General features: G+C 37.3%; 1 long non-coding RNA gene across 1 annotated transcript; it reads right to left on the minus strand.

Moving 5' to 3' along the window:
• Window positions 1-1,930: 1,930 nt before the first annotated feature.
• LOC113323740 lies at window positions 1,931-5,563 on the minus strand. The gene is made up of 2 exons (XR_003347798.1): window positions 5,157-5,563; window positions 1,931-2,886 (listed from the first exon to the last, which is right to left on the minus strand). It is a non-coding gene; the product is annotated as an uncharacterized LOC113323740 (long non-coding RNA).
• Between the last annotated feature and the right edge of the window lie 17,868 nt (window positions 5,564-23,431).

Genomic DNA, 23,431 nt, shown 5'->3' on the forward strand with positions numbered 1-23,431 from the left:
AAGTAAGCTTGCGAGAATGATTATATGTAAGCAAACAAGCTTGCAAATATGTACACGGAAATGAAACTGAGGCAGTGAAAATGCCGCAGACTTGATATTATGATCATACTGTTATGAGATACTAATAGTGCAGGAAAAAGGAAAGATGAAACACAAGTAAGAACTTGTGACGAACAATAACTACACGAAGAGGAATGCATACACTAAAGAAAAAGCCAGAGAAATGGAGAATGGAGGCAATTTAAAGCTACATCAATTTTAGCGTGCAAAATGAGCTAAGTAACGCAAACATTAGCTATGCATTGCAATAGATAAGCATTCTCATCATACAAACATCATACTCGCATCATAAAAGCATTGCATAAGCATTTCATAGCATAAACATCGCATACACATTTCATAAAATAATCATCACATAAGCATTATATTCGCACAAGTACTTTACAAAACTGTACGGAATAATATTGCAGAACTTCGCAATAATATCGCAGAATTTCGCAGAATTATTCAGAATTTCGCAGAATTATTCAGAATTTCGCAGGATTATTCAGAATTTCGCAGAATGTGTCAGAATTTCGTAGGATTATTCAGAGTTTCGTAGGATTATTCAGAATGTGTCAGAATTTCGCAGAATGTGATTATTCCGAACGATATGATCATTCCGCTCAATTATTTCGCACAATTATAACAACTTGAAGAGATTATACTATCGCATGAGCACAAAACATGAGACAGAGGAAAGATGAGAATGAAGAAACAATTCGCACATTCAACATTTTCTCAAAGATTCTACCCTCATAGATAAAGAACAGAGGCAACTATGGATTACCAAGAAAACATTTTATGTTATTTATCTTCTCGGCAAGAATCACCAAAAATGGAGTAATAATTTCGCATGAATAGAGGCAATACTTATTATTCTCATTCAAGGACAGACACTTCTTATATTTCGAGAATTGAATACTTCTTATACTTCTCAAAGGATACTTTATACTTCATACTTCTTATATATTTCGAGGATTGAGTACTTCTTATACTTCTTCAAGGATACTTCATAGTTCGCATACTTCAAAAGATGATACTTCTTATTTACTTCGCGACATTCCAGAACTTCACAAAAGAATAGAGGCAAGTACGTACTTTTCAAATCCAGTATTCTTTCGCTCGTTCCTTCATCAACAAAGATCAAAGACTACTCCAACAACTACAACAATGGATTTTTTTCCTGAAGATCGCTCTTCAAGCAATATTCAAAGAAAAAGTGGCAAGATGTAGGATCAGAATCTCGCACAGAAGAATATGCTTGCGAAATTATTAACAACACATCGCGAAGACATCGCAGGATGATTTCAGAAACGACATAACAAATGACATCAACTTAAACATGAGAAAAGTGTGATGATCTTGCAAAAATTAGGAATGTTGCGAATGTTACATTTGTAATATTGCGAAAATACCACAAGCCAGATCTTAAATTAGGGGAAATGTTAGTTGTACATTAGTTGTCATCCACTATGTAAACACCTATATAAAGAGAAAGGGGATAGATAATCAGAAAGAGAGACACACTTTAGGAGAGAATACATTCTGTAGAGAGAGAAAGTAGAATTGGTTGTATTATTATTATCTCATTCTTCTTCCTCCTTCAAGAACCTAGAGCTTCAAATACTCATTAATGGAGTCTCCATGTAATCAAGATGTAATTACAAATAATCATAGTAAAACCTAACCCCGTGGATGTAGATCAAATTGATCGAACCACGTAAATCTTGTGTTTTGTTTTCTATTTTCATTATCTTTATCTTTATTTTCATATCAAATAAGTCTAGATCTAGAAATCATAGTCATGATAATATAAGGGGTGTGTTATAGGATTTCCTGCAACTACAACCTCCATTTCTTTCTCTGAATGGGAATGGACAAATTGATAGAATTAGAACAACCAAAGAAGTTTTTCTCTTTTAACCTCTCTGTTGTCTCTAATGTAAAAAGGACTTGATAGAGATGGTATGAATGAAAACAAAGAAGGCATTATTCAGTATATATAGACTAGACAAGCAAAAACCCTCCTCAACCCCTATATTGGACCTTTTTAAGTTAAGATATATACCAAAACATTTTTTCAGGTTAATATTTACCCCCTGACCTGTCTCATTCTTCCACCGATACCTGACGGGTCCAAATGGCAATGCATCATCAGCTAACTGAACCGTGAGATGAACACTTGTATCAAAAAATGAAGCTGGAAAATACTTTTCCAACACACACATTGCCTCGGAAACCATGAATTTAGCCTCCTGCAGTCCACTTTTGCTTAGGACTTTGGAGTAAAGTAATCTGAATAAAGACTGATATGGTGAAGTGCAGGATACAACTGTGGATGCTTTGAAAAGACATGCTGAAGACTTGCTGAAACTTACATTGTTGCTCAGGTTCGACGCAAAACCATAAGGGAATTTGAGGTCTTTAAGAATCTTGGAAAATGATCTTTCTCATCTTTGCTTAAGACAAACATTAATTTAGAAGCAACTGTACTCCCAGGTTTACTGGTAGTCCACTGTCCACAATGCAAGCCAAGCTCATTCAATTCATCCCTTGCATTCCATGATTTCAGGTCAATGTAAGAAAAAATCATAAGAAAAGTGCATGAATCAGTATCTATAGAATCATTTTATAAAGCTCGTAATTCAGAAAAACAAACAACCATTTGGTGAAACTCAAAAATGCAATACTGGCTTACTGATTCTCCCACAAATCTCTTGCAGTTGTACCCTCCTAGCACCCAGAGATCTTGAGTCCATTGTACTGCAGTAAGCAAGCCAACGAGCACCTGCCTGCATATTGCTTGATTATCTTTTGTAGCTGCACTAACTTTGTTGAATTCACCTGCAATGTTGAACATCATAATTCCAGTTACAGCATTTAGACATCTCAGAGTTGAAAAAAGCGTATAGAATATAATCAAATTAACAAGTAACATTTTTATAATTTCCCAATCTTCTGACTTTGTACAGTGCACGATACAACATTATATGAAAGAGAACTCAAATAATCTTTTAGCTTACATATAAATTCGACAACTTTAATACATCAGTTGGTTCTAAGAGCAAATCGAAACTCTTCTGATGATTTCCAACAACAAACTTCAAGCCAAAACAAAAGAATTCATGCTTCAAAAAAAAACAAAAAACAAAAAACAAACCATACTAGTTAAAATTACTCAACTACAAAGTAAAGATCTACTTGTTGACATCCATAAAGTTTTGGGTTAAGGCACAACTTTTTATTTTGCTAGACAACTCTATGAACTTCTTGGACAAATAACTTTCAGACGAATAACTGTCAACACAGTAAATCTATATGGACATCATCTTAGCCCTACTAAACATGCAATTGATAAAGAACATATTATAGCAAACTTCAACTGCAACACCAACTTATCTATTTCTGCATCTAATACTAATAGCAATCTAAACTAATTGAACCCACATCAAAAAATCAGTTCTGTGATCAATCTAAATTTTAAAAATACCCTATAATTTCACCCTAATCTTTCACCCAATTTCATATAAATAAACAAATTATCAATTTATTATGAAGAAATAGAGAAATCAATCACTTACCTGATAGATTTAGTAATCTACATCTCTTAAATACGGTTTTGATCAAATATGATTTGATATAATAGAAGAAGATTATTTTGATCTTACAATGGACCTGAGTATATATACTCGGATCTCAACTCATTCAACTCTTACACAGCAAACGTGCACACGACACACTCTCATAACCAGACTTATACCTCACATACACTCAGTCACACACACATGCTATTACCCCCCTTCAAGCTCAAGGGGGATTGAAAAAGAACAATTGAGATTGCACATACATTCGGTCACATACACATACTATGAGATAAGACAACAGCAGCAACAGTAGTAGAAAGCAGCAATACCAGAACCTGAAAAGTTGCCAGAGAAGTAGGAGTGACAGTGCAAAAAGAGTAAGTAGCAGCAGCGTTTTGCAGAGGTTGAACAAATGAAACATCAAAAATAAGCAAGATAATACAGAGTGTTGTAGCAGGACATTAATAATAGGTGAGGGCAGCTTTGAAATAACAATAGTAAGTGAAGAGTCACAACAAGTCCATATATGGCAGGCTCATGAACAATAGCTCCACTAGGACACAAAGCATGAGAAGGCGACATAGTCACCGTTGACGCAAAAATCCCGATGCATCAACTTTATATTGTTCAGTGGATATACCATTTGATTGTGCAGCAGTAGGTGGTGTAGATAGATGAAGAGACTGTTGATGTAGCACTAGACATACTTGCAGAATAAGAAAATACACTGGAAAGCAGTAGAGAACACCATAACATGCCAGGAACACGAGCAGTAAAGGTATATGGCAGCACACACATCTCATGACAAATCTCACACAAAAGAATCTCAATAGAAGCACCTGCCAACTAATCTAGCACTGAAAAACACCAACTCTAATTCCCATTATCAGCTTTAATACTCAATTTGGAAAGCCAACCACAAGCGTCAAAACTTAAAAGAATTCAATTTCTCCACTTATTTCAGTCTTTTATTCGCAGCATGATCTTAGCTGAACCTTGTCTTATTCAATGACAAACATCAAAGTAAAAGATAACTAAACCAGGCTACATCTGAATTGAATGTAGACTCATCAAAGAGAACTTCAATCTCTGATGCAGTACCAAACCAATTCCAAATCTACTCCTCACTCTCAGCTCCATCATTGATACACAAGATTTTCAACACGAAGCAAGTGAGGACCGTTTTGAAGCAAGGATTGAATCATGAGTATGAATAAGAGAAATTTAAGCACTAGATTTGTGCAGCAACAATTCACCAACAATAATCTCAACCTTCTACTGAATCTATTTAGTGGAACAACTTTAAGTCGTCATCTAACCATCAAATTTGTGGCAGAATCTAACGTGCTCATACTCAAATAACAACAGGAATCAAGAACAGTAAATCTTGATTAAAAAATTAGATGAAACAACTAATTATGATGAAGAAACAAATTATGATGAGGAATTGAACGTTGTTGAGGTAGTGAATCATAAATCGAACACATAAAGTCAGATCTAAAGTAATCAAAAGATCAAATTCGAGATTACCAGCTTTGACCTAGTTTTCCAGACGAAGAAGAAAAACCAAATTCTAGATCTGAGAAGTATGCTTGATTCAATTTGAAGACGTAGAAGTGAAACACCAGGATCAAATCAAACTCCACACCGAAAAACCACCGATGACAAATCTTCAGATGAACTCCATGAATCTTTAAACCAGATCTCCATTAACAACAGGGATCAAACCTTATGTTTGCTTGAAATGCAGAAACGAAAACCTAATTCAATGTCAATACATCTTTTAAGAGGGAAACTCGGACGAATCACATCAATGAATTTGATTGTTGAGTTGCATAGCAGCAAAAGAATTTGGTGATGAACAGAAGCTTGAAGATGAATTAAATAATTTAAGATTGAGACAGCGGAAGAAGGATCGATACCCCTGAGAATTTCAATTCTCAGAACTGATACCATGATAGATTTACAGGGGGTTAGTCCACGAGTGAGTTGGAGGGAGTTTAATGTATTTTTAATCTTGGGGATTTTGAGGGAGTGTAAGAGAGTATTGGGAGTTTGAGAGAGTTTGGTGTGTTGAGTGTAGGGAGTTTGAGAGACTCTCCCAAAATCTCTACTTTTTTGAGAGATTTGGAGTGAGGCAAAAATACACTATAAACTCCCTAGAACTCCCAAAAAAAAACAAACTCCCTATCATTCTAATTTTTACCACTAACAGGGAGTTTAAGAGTTTCTTTCAAACTCTCCCACGACTAACGGGGTTTTTTAGGGAGTTGGGGAGACTCTTCTAAACTCTCCCACGACTAACGGGGATTTTAAGAGACTCTCTCGAACTCCCTCACGACTAACGGGAAAAAACACAACTACACCCAACTCCCCCAACTCCCTTGACGACTAACACCCTATTAGTAATCTACATCTTTGCAATACGGTTTTGATCAAATATGATTTGATATAATAGAAGAAGATTATTTTGATCTTACAATGGACCTGAGTATATATACTCGGACTCTCTCAACTCATTCAACTCTTACACATCAAACGTGCACACGACACATTCTCATAACCATACTTATACCTCACATACACTCACTCACACACACATGCTATTATACCTCGTCAGAAGAATCAACTATGAACCATCTTCTTCGTCTTCATCGTTCCCACAACAAAATCAATTTATCATCGGCAAAATGCATCAACTCTGAACCATCTTCTTCATCGATTTAGATCAAATTGATGGACATAATTAACAGAATCTGTAACCTGGCTAAAATTGATTAGATCTGAAATCAAACTCAGATTTAGTTTTGGTGAAACGACTGACCTCGACGTGATTTTTTTACACTCTCAGAGTGTGTTAATAGCGGAGAAGAAGAAGAAGAGCATTTCTTTTGTGTTTATGAATACCTAGGGAATATCAATCGACTTGAAATCATCACCATCTTCAATTTCAGGAATTGGAGTTGAAATTTGAGATCTCGGTTAAAGAACTGAAGATGGTTGTTAATGGCGGAGCATACTTTCTTCTTAGAGAACTTAGAGAAAGAAAACAAACTGAGTTCTTTTGCGATAGAAATGTTGCAAAATGTCCAAGTCTCGGGTTTTTGTCAAGCTTTTGATATTTAGTAAAAGTCTAATCTAGCTGTTTGGTTTATTTTTGGAAGAAAAATGAATTTTCATTAACAAAATAAAATGAAAAACAAATATTTAGAGTTTTATAATCTAACTCAAATGTTGTTTTGTATATTTGTTGCTGTCATTGTGACAAAAAGTGTTACAAAGTTTATTCTTAGGTAGAGTATATATTGGGTGGATATATCAATTTGAGTTATAAGTGTTAGTGTACATTTTATTAACAACAAATATTATTTTACTGAATAATATTCCTGTCACTATCACAATTACATAATTCACCAACGGTTATAACTGTTGTACGTCCCGTCACAGGTGTATCTGTGACAGAAAAAGAAACTGTGACAACTCACACTGTGATAAAATTCCTGATTTGGTGTAGTGAGACCTCTACTCGCACAAAGCTTAAGAGAAAAACTGTTGCTTCCTAGTCCTCTGCGAAGAATGTCAACAAGAAGACTAATCCCAAGAAGAGGAGGAAGACTTCCTCTACTACCTCGTCTCCTAATCCTTCAGTTCCTCATTCTCAGGGAAATGAGCTACCATTCCCTGATGAATCTATTTATGCTTCCCCCATGACCCAACTATCTCTCATCTTCAAAGATTCCTTCACAATTGTTGGTGATGATAACTTAGTTCGCACCTACCAAATGATTTCTTCCATATGCCCACTTTGAGAAATGAATCTCTGCGAGGATCTGCCTCAGCCATATCTCCAGAGTTCCTATTTGCTATGGCTTCCATGGTATGTCTTCTCCTTTTGCTGAGATGAGTTTAAGCCAATTCTTCTTCTTTATTATTCTGAATTCCTTTGTCTTCTGATCCTTACAGGTGGCGCGAACTTCTCATGCGGTTTCCTCTGACTCGCATAGGAAGAATCATTCCTTGGAGGTTGAGTGTGCGAAGCTTAAAGGGGGTCTTTTGAGTAAGACGCAAGAGGCAGATACTCTCTGTCAGAGGAACAATCAGTTAATAGGTGCGTTTCTTTTCGCTCCCTCATACCTTGTGAATTTATATTGTGTCTTCATATTTTTTCTATCATTTAAACCTGCAGAGCTTTATAATTTAACTAAAGAGGCGGCTAGACTTCCTGATAATAACGACGCCCTTTCAGAGCTTCTTAACACTTCCATGGACAATTTTCCCATGCGTGGTCTAGAGAATCTTAGATGGAAGGAATTGAGGCTAAAATACGAATCCCTTATTTGCGATCATAGACCATTATTAGTTTCTAATAAGACTTTTCAACGTCGCACCCGTGAGGATAAAGAGAGAATTAGAATTTTAGAAGCCAAAAGGAATACTCTTATAACTGAGAAAGATCAGGTAACCGCTAATGGTGCGAAGGATTTGAAGCACTTTCATGAGGCTCAACTCAAGATTCAGATAGAAAGGGATCGTGCCATAAGTGAAAGGGATTCTCTTCTCGCTCTTGAAAATAAACTTCACTCTCGTCTTCTAATAGAGAATGATGCTGAGTTTGAATGGGATGCTAGAGTCCTTGATAATGCTAGGTTGGAGTTGGCTACAAATGTTAATTTAGAATCTGACCATGCATCCCTGGTTAAAACCATCATTTCCGAAAAAGAAGGTTTCTCATTGTCTTTGTTAATAATTTTACCCCTGTTTTATCTCTTGAGTTGTGTACGTGTGATTTTGACTCTTATCCTTATCTCTTCGCAGCTGCTGAGAAGAAATTTCTCGAAAAGGAGCAGAAGTATCAGAAAGATATTGAAAGCTTACAGGCGAAGTCTTCTGCTGAGATTGAAAGATTGGAAGCGAAATTCTTAGCTCGTGATACCAAGTGTCATCGACTCAAGAAAAAGCTCAAAACCACTGTTTCCAACTTAACCAAAGATGTCATTCGCATACGTGATGGGGCTATTAAAGAGGAATTGGGCGAGTTTTGCTCTGAATATCACATTCCTTTCCCATCTCATTATGAGTTTGAGGCTCCTTCGGAAAATGAAGAAACTTCCGAAATCTCAGATGGTGATGCTAAATATGAGGATTCTGGTGAAGAAGATCAAGACTCTGAGTTTGATGAAGATAATGCTGGGGAGAAGTAGATGTTTGCTTTTCTCCTTCTTTTACGTTCTTTGTATTATACCTTCTTCTTTGAACATATACTGAGTATCTTTCTTCTTTTAATAGATTTCACCTTTTTTATGCTTCTCCCTCCTTCTCTTGACTGTTTATCAAAAGAAAGATGATTTCCTTTCTAATAACTTGTGTTAGTTTCAGGGTAACTTATAGAAGCAAACATAATAACCTATGTGCGTGAGTTTGTCATATAGTAATACATGTGTGTAAATCCATTGTGTGCACGAATATAAAAATACATGAGAATGAGCTTATCACGTGTGTGAATATACAATTCCTATCATGTTTGACATATAGTAATACATGTGTGTAAATCCATCGTGTGCACGAATATAATAATACATGAGTATGAGCTTATCACGTGTGTGAATATACAATTCCTATCATGTTTGACATATAGTAATACATGTGTGTAAATCCATCGTGTGCACGAATATAATAATACATGAGTATGAGCTTATCACGCGTGCGAATATACAATTCCTATCATGTTTGACACGAGGCAATTATGCTAGTGTGAATAACACATGTTTATTGTATTAATAATCCCATTCTTGCCTCTGTTATTCGCAGAAGTGCAATTGCCTTTGTTAAGTCCTCAGTTATGCATGTTACCTTTGTAATTCAAAATCATACCTTTATGTTTTGATCCTACCTTTTCCTTTGCATTTATTTCATCCTTCAAAAATAATGTTAGTGCGGTCTTTTGTGTTTCTTCGTGAGTTCTTATTGAGCCTCCCTAACTAGAGGTCTTAATCAGCCTCCCTTGTTAATAAGGATTATCTTTGCCTCAGGGTATTCATTTTGGTCGTGCGACGATATCGCAGGCGGTCTCTACGCTTTCGCGCAACGACCCATTGATCTCGTCTTATCATCTTTCGTATTATTGCCTCTGCAAGATTTTTTATGCATCAATACGACAGGTCTATACTCTTGTTTGAGTTATCGTCCTATGATATTGACGTCTTTTGACACAATTCAGATCCATAATGGAGGGTGTCGTCCTTATCTTCCCCCTGGTTGTTCCTTCAAGGAGGCGTACCCCTACCAGGTTAGGGTGGGCTCCTCCCATCCAGTGATGCAACAACCAGTTGTTTTCGCGGTCTCTTTCGAGACCGCACCCTAAGTGGGGTATCTTGAGGACCGAGTGTATCATAGACAAGACTTGCCAAGAGTGGTGAGGTACGCTCCAGACGCCCCCGACACCCTTGGCTCAACCGTGTACCGCGACGCCTTGGTCGAGTTTCTACACTCCATGATAGAGAACTTAGTACCTTAGCCTTTCGACTAAGGAGTCTCTACCGGATAGGATATTATTTCTCCCCCAATATCCATGACTCAGGTTCCAGGGATGGTATGGATTTCGCCCGAGCCATGCATTACTAGGTTTTCCCCAATTATGACGCGCGTTAGGGCTTATTTATATTTCCTCTTGCACAAGTGCGAACTAGGGTGCACGCCATAATTGGATACCTAGCCTCCCTGGTTAGAGGTTTTAAACTTTTGTTGCCCCCTAGTGAGGTCTTATTTTGGAGGTCTTATTTTTGCCTCATTTCTTTGCTTGCATGTTAGAAGCATGTGTTGTAGAAGGAACATAACTTTTCTATTAATAATCTTTGCTTGTACAATTCTGACTTTCCTTTTTCTTCTTTATTCGCAAAAATAGAAATGTCTTACTAACAACTTATAATAATTTATTAGCTACTTCGCCCCCTTTACTCCTTCATCCATTTTGCATATAGTCATTACTTTTGAATTGATGTTGTCGCGCGTCCTAACTGTAATACTGCTTTAGATATTTCTTGTTATAGAGCCTACTCTCCATTTTCTCCATATTCCTTCCATCTCTTTCCATTAATTTGTACATCCCATCTCCAATATATTGCTTCACCACATAAGGTCCAACCCATGTTACTTCTTTCTTCTTACTCCCCTGCTTGCGGTATGGCGGTACTTGGATCATGACTAGCTCTCCTGGTTGGAATTATGCCCTTTTAGATTTCTTCGCGTATTCATGCCTTTTTGCTATGTTGACCGTCCTCACCTGAATTTGTCATGTACTAGTTCCTTCCTTGTTCTCTTTCTCAATCCCAACATCTTCTTCCTTTGATGATTCCTTACCTTTATGACAATCATCGACTTCCCCTTCTTTTTCTATGAAGTTCACCATCAATCTTTCGCACCGCTTACTTTCTTCTGCGCCGCGCTTCCAATTTCTTCTCTTACTAGCACACACTTCACTTTTCTCAACATCAATTTCATTGCATGTTTTCGCTTCATTAACATTTCCTATGATGACTGCAACGCCTTGTGGTAATGGAAACTTGATACACTGATGATATGTGGAAGCCACACCCAGAATGCTATGTAACCATGGTCTTACAATCAATGCATTGTATGGAGATTCGACGTCTACGACACAAAAGGTTACTTCTGTAGAGATTGTTTTGAGAGGGATTCGCATGGTAACTTCCCCTTTTGGATTGTTGGCTGATCCATTAAAGACGTATATTTTATAAGTTTAAGGAATCAGGTCTTCATCTTTTCCTCCAATTGTCTTGTATCTATGGTAGAACAGAATGTACACCAAGCTCCCAGAATCAATTAGTATTCTATTTATCGCCCATGTGAGATCCTCTTCACCTTCTTCCTTATCCGTCTTTTCTTTTGATATTATTTCTAACTTAACCACCAGGGGGTCTCATGGAGTTTGCCTCCTCCAGATACTTGTTCTGCACTAAATGTGATTGGCTGCTTATGCCATTCTTTGAGTTTTTGTATCTTTGCTAGTTTCAGTATTTCCTTTCCTTCAGCATCCCTCGCATATACTCGGCTCAGCACATTGACATGAAAGTCTTCTATACTTTTTGATGAGTGTTTTGTTGAGTTTCAATGTAGATTCTTGGCATTTGCTCCTACTTCTATGAGAAAGGTATTTTTTCCTTTGTTCTCCTGCTGTCTTCCCATTTGTTGTTGGTTGCGATGGTGGCGGAGGAGGTAGTGGTGTAGCTAGGAAGTGGTTAAGCTTTCCTTATCTAATCATTTTCAATATGATCCGTTGTATGTTCTTGCAGTTATTCGTTGTGTGGCCATGGAAATGATAATAAGCACAAAATTCTTTACTTCTTCTCCCGGATGACGGTTCTTTCCCTAAATTAGGTGGTGGCGTTATCTCTTCCATTAATATAAAAACTTACCAGACTTTGTCCACTTTTGTGTTGAGTGGTGGCATCCTGATCTCCTCATGGACTCTATAGTTCGCGTCCTGATTGTAATACCTCTTGTTTCCTCCATATCCGTCTCCATGATTGTCGTATCTTGCAACTTTGTTGTTTCCTCCATGATTGTTGTATTGCCTCTCTCTGTACTCTCGTTCATACATTTATTGATCTCTGCTACTCATTGCTACATGTTTTTGTTGATCTTCTATGATCATTTTCTCCTTGCTTCCCTGCGAAGTGCTCGCAACAGCGTTTTCCATCCTTGGTAATAGACTCTCATTCCCTTCCCTTTCATTTGCGAATGCAACCGGGTAAGATTCCATATCGCTATGCTTTTCTTCAAGAGCAATATATTCTTCATGGTATTCGCGTAGCTCCTCCATCGTTATCCTATCCTTCACCCAGAATATCTGTGTGTACAACAATTCTGTAGGAAATAGGGCATTGATGAATGCTAAGATGAGATTTCTTTCATCCACACGTCCTGCTATTTCTCTACACTTTGTCCTCCATCTAGTAGTCATTTCTCGCAGGCTTTCATTTGTTCTCCTTCTTAGGCTGAATACTTTCTCGATTCCTGGCGTTAGCATATTATTGCTAATGTATTGTCTCAAGAACAAACTCTGCAGGTGCTGGAATGATATTACTGAGCCTACTGACAATCCCTCGAACCACTTCAAAGATTCTCCTGCGAGGCCCGCCGGGAAATACTTGCATAAGACCGCGTCGTTATCCTCATATTGCAGCAAAGCTAAATTGTACGCCCTTATGTGATGGATTGCGCATGTAGATCCATAAAAGATGCTAGGAAATATGGGTAGTGTGCATTTTTTTGGTATTTTCACCAACTGTATCTGTGGTGCGAAGGGTATCTTTGATGCTTCTGCTATCGCCTCTTCTAGCCACCTTCTTCCTCCATCTTTCCCTTTTGCGAGTAACTCTCTTAGCTCTGCTATCTCTCTTAAAATTTCATTATTGGGGAATGAGTTCTCCTATTGCTGCATCGGTCTTTTCAAGTGTGCTTGCCTCAGCCTGTTTTCGTGTCTGTTTTTTCGTATAGCTTCCCCTAGTTCTTGTTGTTCAACCTCTTCTCTCATCCTTTTTCGCCTTTCTTGCTCACCCCTCTCGTTCTCTTGTGCGGCTCGATCTCTCTCGTTTTGTCGCCTCAACATTTCTCTTCCATGGAGAATCATCCTTGCTTGTTCTGGATCATTTTCTTGTTCAGAGTTGTCTTGGATGCGGTTATACTCTTCATTTCGCTCCAATCTACCTTCTCTGCGACGTCCTCGCCTGGGTTCATTCTCTCCTTCCTGTATGTATCGATCTTCTATTTGATTGTGTTCGCGCTCCTCCTGCATGTTATCTCCTATCTGAAGATTATTAGCCAAATTATTATTTATAAATTGTCTATGTTCATTGCTTCTGTGATCAGATCTGTTTCGTCTGGAGGTACTTCTACTTGTCCTTGATCTTGAGCTCGCACGTGTTGTTCTGGATCTAGTTTCTGACCTTTGTTCCTCTAGTCTGTGGTTCTCTTTTCTTCGTTCATCATTCTGGCGTATCAACTGCGCACGTGTTTCCTCATCCCTCCTTCTTTCATCGACCAGCCTTTGCCTCAACTCTGCAATAGTCATGTTATCCTCGTTTTCTCCTACCATTCCTTCCTCCTGCGTTCTCCCTGGTCTTCTTCTGCAGTATCTGTATCTGTAGTGTGAACACTTACTTCATCATAATTTCTTTGATCGTTCTCCCTTGGTTCTGGCTGGATTTGAGATTTGATCGGTTGATATCTGTTGTTCCTCTCTCCCATTCTCGATGTCTCTGCGATTTCGCCTCTTCTTCTACCTGCAATTCTTCTACTCCTTCTAATTGGTGTTGGATTTTCTCTTGTTGATGCTTGTCTCACCATTTTGTGTTCCTGAAATAGTGTTTTTCTCGCCTGTTTATACAAATCAAAACTTCATTCCTTAATGAAAACTGTGTTTTGAATCAGGGAATCCAAATGTTGGAATTCTAAGAAAATAGTCGAAATCTTTCACGAGAACAAAAACAAAAGAAATATTTGAAAAATATAATCCTTAGGGTTACTCCATAGGTTCGAAATCAGCGAATACTCAAGAACAAGCTTATGAACTTATTTGTTTTGTAAACCTAAACTCAACGAGAACAATCAAAAATCTTTCACAAAAACAAAAATATAAGAAATATTCAAAAGGAAATCAACTTAGAACTTTCACAAACAGGTGTAATCTCTTCCCCGAGCTGTATTCTAGCGCCAAAATGCAGTAGTGAAAAATCTCACTACTACACCCCTTAGATAATCTATATAACAAACTAGGAAACCATCATGAAGCACACATATAAGAATTTTATTAAGTTCAAAATGTCTTATTTTTTCACATTGTGATTGGTCCCGAATAAAGGTGCACACGGTACGGTTCGGCTCGGTTCTTGCCGAGGCCGAGTACCTGTATCTTCCTAGTCTCGGTTCTTAGTTTTTGAACCGGTACCTGTACCTCTTTCCTCGGTTCCGGTATCATTCGGGACAAGTACGGTATTAGGGACGGTTCCGGTACCAGTCGGTACTTTCTGTCAGAAGGAGGAAAAAGAAAATGAGAAACCATTTTTGTCCATTTCAGCTCACCCTTGAAACCCAACCATAGAACGAAAATTTGCAGAAACAACCTCAATCCTTGAATCTCCTCTACCATCTCTGCTTGAATTCAAGTGCATAACCCATTTCTTATTAGCTTCTATTCACCGTAAACACTCTGAATTCCTGAAATGCCTCACAATCATCAGTTCATACACATCCTATCATCTCTTTACCACCAATTCAGAGTCACACAACAGCTTCAGCTCCTCTTGTCATGTACTGTTACATCCATCAACTGCAACACACTCTATAGACCACTGTCATTATTTAAACCACCTTAAACTGCAGTTCCAGCTCAACCCATCACTGCAACTCTCTAGGCATTCAACAGTCCCTAATCTTCTTCATTTCTCGCTGGCAACAACAACTACCATAACTTTTTTATCTCCAATCACAGCAAGCCCATAACTTCTTCCGTGGCAGAAACATCAACCTAGTTCTTTCTACTTCATTACGACACCACCAGAGCCACGGATACTCACAGCTAACCAATTACCAACTCAATTGAATCTTTGCATCTCCTGCATTACTGTCAACATCATCACCACCTGTATTCATCCATTCCATTCTACCAGAGAAAGAGGAGCCGCAGAGAAGAAGGAGGAAAAAGAAAATGAGAAACCCATCTATTCTTCTGACTTAATTTATATATATACCACCATCACATTAAATCCCTAAATCTAATTGTCAGTATTATTCGGTACAAACGGGACGAGACATGAATAGGGCCGTGTACATGTACCTCCTAGAAGCCGGTTCTCAGTTTTTGGACCGGTACCTGTACCCTTTCCGCAGTTCGGTACAAAACCAGGTACAGTTTCACCGGTTTTGACACGGTCCTGTTTTTCGGCTTGGTTCCTGTGCACCCTTAGTCCCGAATAGATTTTAGGAGCCTAAAACCGGCAAGGTTAGATAAAGATGATTTATAATGCCGGAAAAGAATACTGAAAAGGAAGTGTCCTTAACAATGTAAAGGTCTATGCTATGGAGGTATGGGACTACTCCAAGAAGGCATCTAAGAGGAAAAGTGAATCAATCACCAACAACTAACACAAGATTTTTCAATCAGGGAAAAAACACAAGACTTCTTAATCAGGGAAGGGGAAAAAAGGTGCAAGAAGGTACGGAAGCTCGCTCATACCCTACGCAATAAATTAACCGGCAGCTAAGAAAAAAAACACCCTCAAAGAATGCATGGGAAGTAAACAGCCACATCCACAACGTGCGTGCAACATGAGTTTTTCGCTTCTTCGTTTTTTTGTAGAAAAATCGTGCAACGTGAGCTTGTCTTGCTTTTGAAGGCCGGTTTGCAAAATAACAACAATGCCTTTTCTTTCTCTTTTATGGTTGAAACTCTACGCTTTTGGGACTAACGAATTTTATTAATTTAACGGGTTAAAATTTAGTTTTTTTTATCTAATTGAACAAGAAAAGTATATTTTTTTTTTTTGAAAAAGAAGGTTGTATTAAAAGAAAATCCATACAAGATTACAACCATAGAACCAATCTTAAACATATATAACATGTGTAAGATTGTGTTACAACTAAACAAAATAAAATTTACAGAAATGTCATCAAAAATATTAGTTTCTGACAACCAAAGAACTATTATTTGTCTTATAACTAAGCACAACTCATCCACTGTCTTGACTCTGCCTCCATATACTCTAGAACTCATCTCCTTCCAAATATGCCAGAGAACATCATAGATTAGTTTTCACTATATCTCCTTACACCTTCCAAGTAAATTGTTTTGCTTCCAAGATTCAAAATGTCTCCACACAGTATCAGGAGCTACCCAATGCATTCTAAATCCCTCCAAGAATTTTGACCAAATTTTGTAAGCATAATCACAATGTAACAACATGTGATCTGCTGTCTCAACTTCAACATTACAAAAAACACAATTCACAGATTGTAGATCCATTCCTCTATGCCTTAGCATTGTAAGAGTTGGCAGAGAATTATGAAAATAAGCCCATAACATAAAACTAACCTTTGGTGGAACATGTTTCTTCCATAGAAATTTGTTAAAATCTCCAACTGGATCATCCTGCACTTGAACCTCTTAACATTTCTTAACTGAGAAACCTCCAAAGAACTCCACAGTGTCATCCTCTAATTATTAGAGTATTTAATTTATGGAGTTTTACTGTATATTAATGTAATAACCTTTATTTTTATTTGTATTCTCGGGTCGGGTCTTATGCGAGTTTGCTAACATTTTCGTTAGGATTATTTTTCTTTGCTTTGCCTTAGTCTAGGTGGGTTGATTTAGATAGGAGAATTACTAGTTAGGGTGGAAATAGTCACCTAATTAAGATTTGATAAATGAATAATAAGAGAATAAATTTAGAAAAATTGAAAAGACAATTAAATAAAGAATTGTGTGTATTAATATTGGTATTAGTATTAATAGGGGTTTTATAATAAAATTGAAAAAAAGAAAGTATTTTAGAGCGGAGATGGAAATAGGGTTTTTAGAGAAGAAGGATGAGGATAACCAACAGGAGTTTGTATCCATTAAAAGGTAGAATGTGAAACCCTTTCTCTTTTGGTGTTTATCTTTGGTGTTTATTTCGTATGCCTTTGAATTGTTAGATTTCTGCAATTTAATTGAATAAATATATATCTCTTGTTGATGATCAGACTTCTCCTATTGATGGAAAACATGTTTAGGTATCTCTTGTTAAAATTTGAGAATTTACCTACACAAATTCACCGTTGAATGTTCCTTGTAATTTGGATTATGATTTCCGAAATTCTGGACAGTTTCATTTTATTGTGGTTTTGATGTTCTTAAGAAACCTTAATGGTGTTAAACTGATTTGAGATCTTAACAAAAGTTTTAGATAAATGTATTATCTTTCATTGTGCTTTGGTGTTGCTTAATTTGAGACTAATATGAATTTATGGTGAATATTATGGTGAAATGATCTTATCTGCCTAGATTTTGTAATGTGTTTGTAAAATAAATATCTTTTGATTTAGCAGTTAGTTTCATGTGAAATTTGGATATGTTATACATGATGGTTTCAGGAATGTTAGATAAAATGTTTAGATAGATCGGAAAACGTTATCATTATGAAACCTATAAAGTAAAATTCCGCAGTTAGTGTGTTTGCTTAAATGCTTGAAAGAATTACATCGTTAGTTGGGTTGTGAACTTATGACTTGTTAATGAAATGGTTTGGAATATCAAGATGGTTATCGTATGATAAAATTATTTTAAAAATAATTGGATGGATATGTTAGTTCGGATGGCGGTGCCCGTACCGAGGATATACGGATAGGTGGGGCACGACCCAAGGATACTCGTGCAAAAGTAGTGTGGATTTATGCATAAATTGATATACTTGTTTGAATGTCGGTGCCCGTACCGAGGATACACGGATAGGTGGGGCACGACCCAAGGATACTCGTGCTACGGTAGATGAATGAATATATTTGTTTGAATGGAGGTGCCCGTACCGAGGATACACGGATAGGTGGGGCACGATCCAAGGATACTCGTGCAAGTGAGGTTGGCGGTCCCGTGCCGAGGATACACGGATAGGCGGGACACGAACCGAGAATACTCGTGCATTTAAGAGAATTTGATAGATTGTGAGTTTAGTTGATGAATGTACATATATTTAAATCCTTGAAGTTGCGCCGTATACTCTTGTTGTGAATATTCTTTTTGATTGGTTGGCATGTTTTAATATATTTTTGAGAAATGGAATGCATTCTATTGAGCTATCATCTCACCCCAATTGACATTCCTTGCAGATTTACGAAAGTTGGAAGTGGAAGCTAGAAATGAGTAGCTTAGTGATTGATTGTTTTCTTGCATTGCTTGAAATGTAAATTGGATTAAATAAATGATAGTTGGAAATGTTTTGAATGATGTTTAATGTATTCATATGCTTCAATTCATATATAAAAGTTTAAATTATGTTCGGTATAAAAGTGAATTAGCAAGAATAAATATATGCATAAGTCTCGTTCCGACCCATAATACTTCGAGTTCGAATCTCCATACGGGTTTGACCTTGGTCCGGAACTCGTGTTACAATTAATCTATCAAATCCGGGACCAATTTTTTGTTTTGTTTTATGCTAACGTTTATTAGTTATTGCGGAGGACTTGGTGGTTGACGTGAGTTTTTTTGCATGGTTTGATGACGAATTGTGGCTGTTACCATGAGGCGTCTGGTATTGACAATTGCACGATGGTGGTAATTGGTCGTAAGAGTGTAAGTGGATGATTGCTTTGGGGCCTGATCACATAATAAGTGTCCAACATGCAAAATTAATATGTTGATACATCGCCAACTTCTTGATTTTATCAAGCGCATGAATATAAATATTTTATCAAGCGCATGAATATAAATATTGGATTAAATCACTTTGAACTTGGAAAATAGTGGAATCTTAGCCTCAGTGTTCTTTTAATATTGATATCATCTTTGTCTGAGTTTGCTATAATTATTAGTGAGTTTTCTATTTAGTTTTAGAAATTAAGTCTAAGGTATCCTTCACAAGTCTGAGAATCGAATCACTTTTTACCACTATCTACAAATCACATCAATTTTTGGCGCCGCCGACGCAGACTTGTTTTTAGGGTTTTAGGTTTATTTTTTTTGTTTTATTTTACGTTTTTGGGTATTTATCTTTTGTCTACAGGTTCTGGATCATAAAAAAAATTGAGCCAAGGAGTTTGGCGACTTCGTAAAGACTTGGAGCTAAAGATTAAAGCGAAAAGAACGGAAAAAAAGACAATTTTATTTTAGTTATTTTTAATTTTTTTAGGGATTTGTTTATTTTTAGAAAAAATAAATTTTATTAGGGTTTATTATTTTTGTAATTTTTCTTTTCTTTTTGGACACTTTGGACTTTTGGACTTTGGAATATTATTTTTATTTTTACCCTACGGAAGGGTACTTTTAAATATAAAAAGTTTGCAGAGAAGGATGACAATTACGATATTGTCTCTGCACCTTGGGTTTGTACACTGACATAGGAGTCAGTGGCCCGAGTCGACTACAACCGATTTATCCCCCGTCTGGAACGAGAGGTAAGATTCTAAACACTCGCGAATCCCCTGTCAGCGAGTTAATGGACTCCTTCAGTATGCATATATGCTAAGGACTGAATACAAACATCTATTTTTCTAGTAAAGGACAAGGCCTGGCCATACAAGATAAGGGTTCGGATTTCATCACCATTCTCTTCTTGCCTGCTTTAGGAACACGTAACCAACGCGAACCCTAAGCCTTAAAATTTTGACTAGAACTAAACCAATAAGGTAACGAGCTTATAGGAAAGTCGTTCAAAAGTATCGTATTTGGTATCTTGTTAGCCTAGCTCAAAGTTCAGGAAGATTACTGGAAGTCGATTAGAGCCGCCTTGTAACCCATGGAAGCGTTGCCACAGAGGTGGGGGTATCAAATCTCCTCAGAGATTCTCCTACTTCTCTTCGACTTACTTTATTCGGATCGTCCTACGAGGTTTGCTAAAATTGTACCTAGTTGCCTCTTGGAAGAGTAGAAGCTGGTCTAGAAACAATCTAAGTGGATCCATCATGTTTTTTGTTTGCTAGAAATCAATAGGTTTGATTTGGTTGAGTCGGCCTTGATTTATGATTGCTTACCCTTCCAATTTAGGAAATAAATTCTTTTGTATGCCTGAACGTTGAAGAGACGCTCTAGGTCGATTCATTAGTTATAAGAATCTCGATTACCTTAATTTAGAAAGTCCGATTTTCGAAAAATCCGGTTTTGAACGTCCTCCTTTGACTGAAGAGAGAATCCCTTTAGCGCCAGAAATGGCAACTTTGAAAGCTTTGTTGAATCCTACTAGGACTACTTGTCCCTCGTGTATCAGGTTAGCTGAAACGGAAGAAAATTATGAACTTAAACCTGGGACTTTACCGATGCTCCCAATCTTTTTAGGGAAAGAAAATGAAAACCCCTATTTCCATGTTAGGGATATTGAAGAAATTTGTAGTACCCTAAAAATTAGATATCTTGATGATGATGCTCTGAAACTTAGGTTATTCCCTTTTTCCCTGAAAGATAAAGCCAAATTGTGGCTATATAGTTTGGCTTCTGGGTCAATCGAAACATATGAACAACTTACATCTTCATTTTTGAACAAGTTTTTCCCTAAGCACAAAACATCGTCTATTAGGACGCAAATATGCACATTTTCTCAACAGGAGGGAGAATCTTTATATAGGTATTGGTTCAATGATTTATTATCCCAATGTCCTCACCATGGTTTAGAAAAGGTTAGGGTAGTTCAGATCCTTTATGAGGGTTTAAATTATTCCACAACAACCATGGTGGAATCTCTATATACAGGTGGGTTTGAAAACCAAACAGTTGATGCGGCGATGAAATTTTTGAATGACATCTCCGAAAAGAACGAACAATGGGAAAATAGTAGGGTACCCCAGAAAACAATTCTTCTAGGCAGAGGAAACGTTAATAGGGTAGAAGGAGGCTATGAATCAGATGCCAAAATTGCAGAAATAGCTAAAAGGTTAGAAGCTTTAGAATTGGGTCACACTAGTAGTCGAGTGGAGCCTTTTTGGGATGGCCATACTATGGAAGAGCAAGCCAATGATCTTGACAATAACACTAGATTCGATAACTCTCAGAAGTTCGACCCATATTCAGAAACTTATAACCCTGGTTGGAGAAACCATCCGAACCTTTCATGGTCTAAGGGAGAGAGTCAAGGTCATTTTAGTGATTCTAATGTTCCCCCAGGTTTTGGCTATACTAAGAATCCTTCAGGACCATCTCAGTTTCAGAATCAATCCGATAAGAAAATTTCAAGTCTAGAAGAAACTCTCATCTCGTTTATTCGAAACATTGATAAGATTCACCAATAACTTTCACATGGCATAGAAGAAAGTAAAAATATAAGCCAAGCTAATTCTCAAGCTATTTCCGAGTTAAAAGACCAGGTTAGTATGATAAATGATTTTTTGAGAGAAAAAGGTAGGTTCCCTAGTCAAACACAACCCAACCCTAGAGGATTTCATGAAGTAGGTGCAAAACCATCACAACAGTTGAATTCAATTAGAACCCTTAGGAGTGGTAGAGTAGTAGACAATCAGGTAACCATGCCCGATAGTGAGCATACTGTAGTACAAACCTCAGGACCATCCATAGTTGAGGGGACTGATAAAATCTTTGATGATGCCAATTCGGTTCCTGAGATGCCATATTTTATGCCTAGAGCCCCATTTCCACATCTATTAGTACCAACAAAGAGAGAATCCAACTTTAATGACATATGGAGGTTTTTAAGAAAGTTACCATAAACCTTCCGTTACTAGAATCAATTAGGAAACTGCCGGCTTATGCCAAGTTCCTTAAGGATATGTGGTACGCGAAAGCGAAAGCTTAGTTTTCCTAAAAAAGCCTTTTTAGCTAGTCATGTAAGTTCGATCATTCTGAACACCACAACTCCTAAGTATAAAGACCCAAGTGCCCCTACCATTGCTTGCACGATAGAAAAACACATGTTAGAGAAAGCTTTACTTGACTTAGGAGCTAGTGTGAATTACTTCCTTACCATGTGTACTTACAGCTAGGAGTTGGTGAATTTAAACCTACCAAGATAACACTGCAGTTAGCTGATAGGTCTGTTAAAATTTTTAGGTGTGATAAAGGATGTTCTTATTGAGGTCGACAAGTTTATTTATCCTGTGAATTTTGTAGTCCTAGATACACAACCTGTCCCTGACACAGAGAATCAAATACGAGTAATTTTAGGTCGCCCGTTTTTAGCCACGTCTAATGCTGTTATCAACTGTAGGACCGTCCGGACTTATGAACATATCCTTTGGTAATATGACCACTGAACTAAATGTAATTAATGTTACTAGACAACCTTCCGATGATTTAGAGGAAGTGAATATGATTAGCACTTTAGTTCAGGATAATTGGGACGACACTTTGTTTGGTGATTCTTCAGATGAATTTGATGAGATAATTTTCTTAGGTCAGATAAATGACCAGACTTTAGAACTAGAAGAAGCTCTCGAACATTTTAAGGACTCTACAGACCCAGAAATTCAGGCAATAGTGCTAGGTTTTTCTGAGAGTAACGATGACCCTATGTTTGGGGGTAGAGAACTAGAAGAAGCTCTAGAGTATTTTAAATACTCTGAGGATCCGGAAATTCAATCCATAGTTAAAGGTCTTACGGAGAGTAGTGATTACCCTAAGTTTGGGGGTAATTAATGATCGTCAAGTATCCCCTTTAGAAGTCCCTAACTTGGGACTCGAGCCTAACGCATCTGAGGTATTACTTGAGTCTCTTCAGACTCCACAACCCGATCCCCCTGACACTGTCCAGGAGGAAATTAAGCTATTAGAAACCCGTTATCCAGATGAATCTATTTGTCAAGACACTCATATGAAGCCCAATTGTTCGTCCCAGATAGATCCAGTTGTCTTGCAAGAAACTTTCGGTAAGGTTGTGCTCCGTCTGTTCATTTTTCTGATCCTGTGCAGTTGTCTCATTCTAGTGGCAGTTTTATTTGGTTTTGATGATCCACAGTTGTTTCGGCTATTGATATACGATTTGAAAGGGTAATTAACCATTTTATGGGCACGTAATGTCTGGCTGAAGACTTTAACCTTAGCACTTCTTGGGATGTAACCCATGCTCATTCAACACGATAATATCTTT

The sequence above is a fragment of the Papaver somniferum genome, chromosome 11, assembly GCF_003573695.1.
Source record: "Papaver somniferum cultivar HN1 chromosome 11, ASM357369v1, whole genome shotgun sequence".
Lineage (NCBI taxonomy): Eukaryota > Viridiplantae > Streptophyta > Magnoliopsida > Ranunculales > Papaveraceae > Papaver > Papaver somniferum.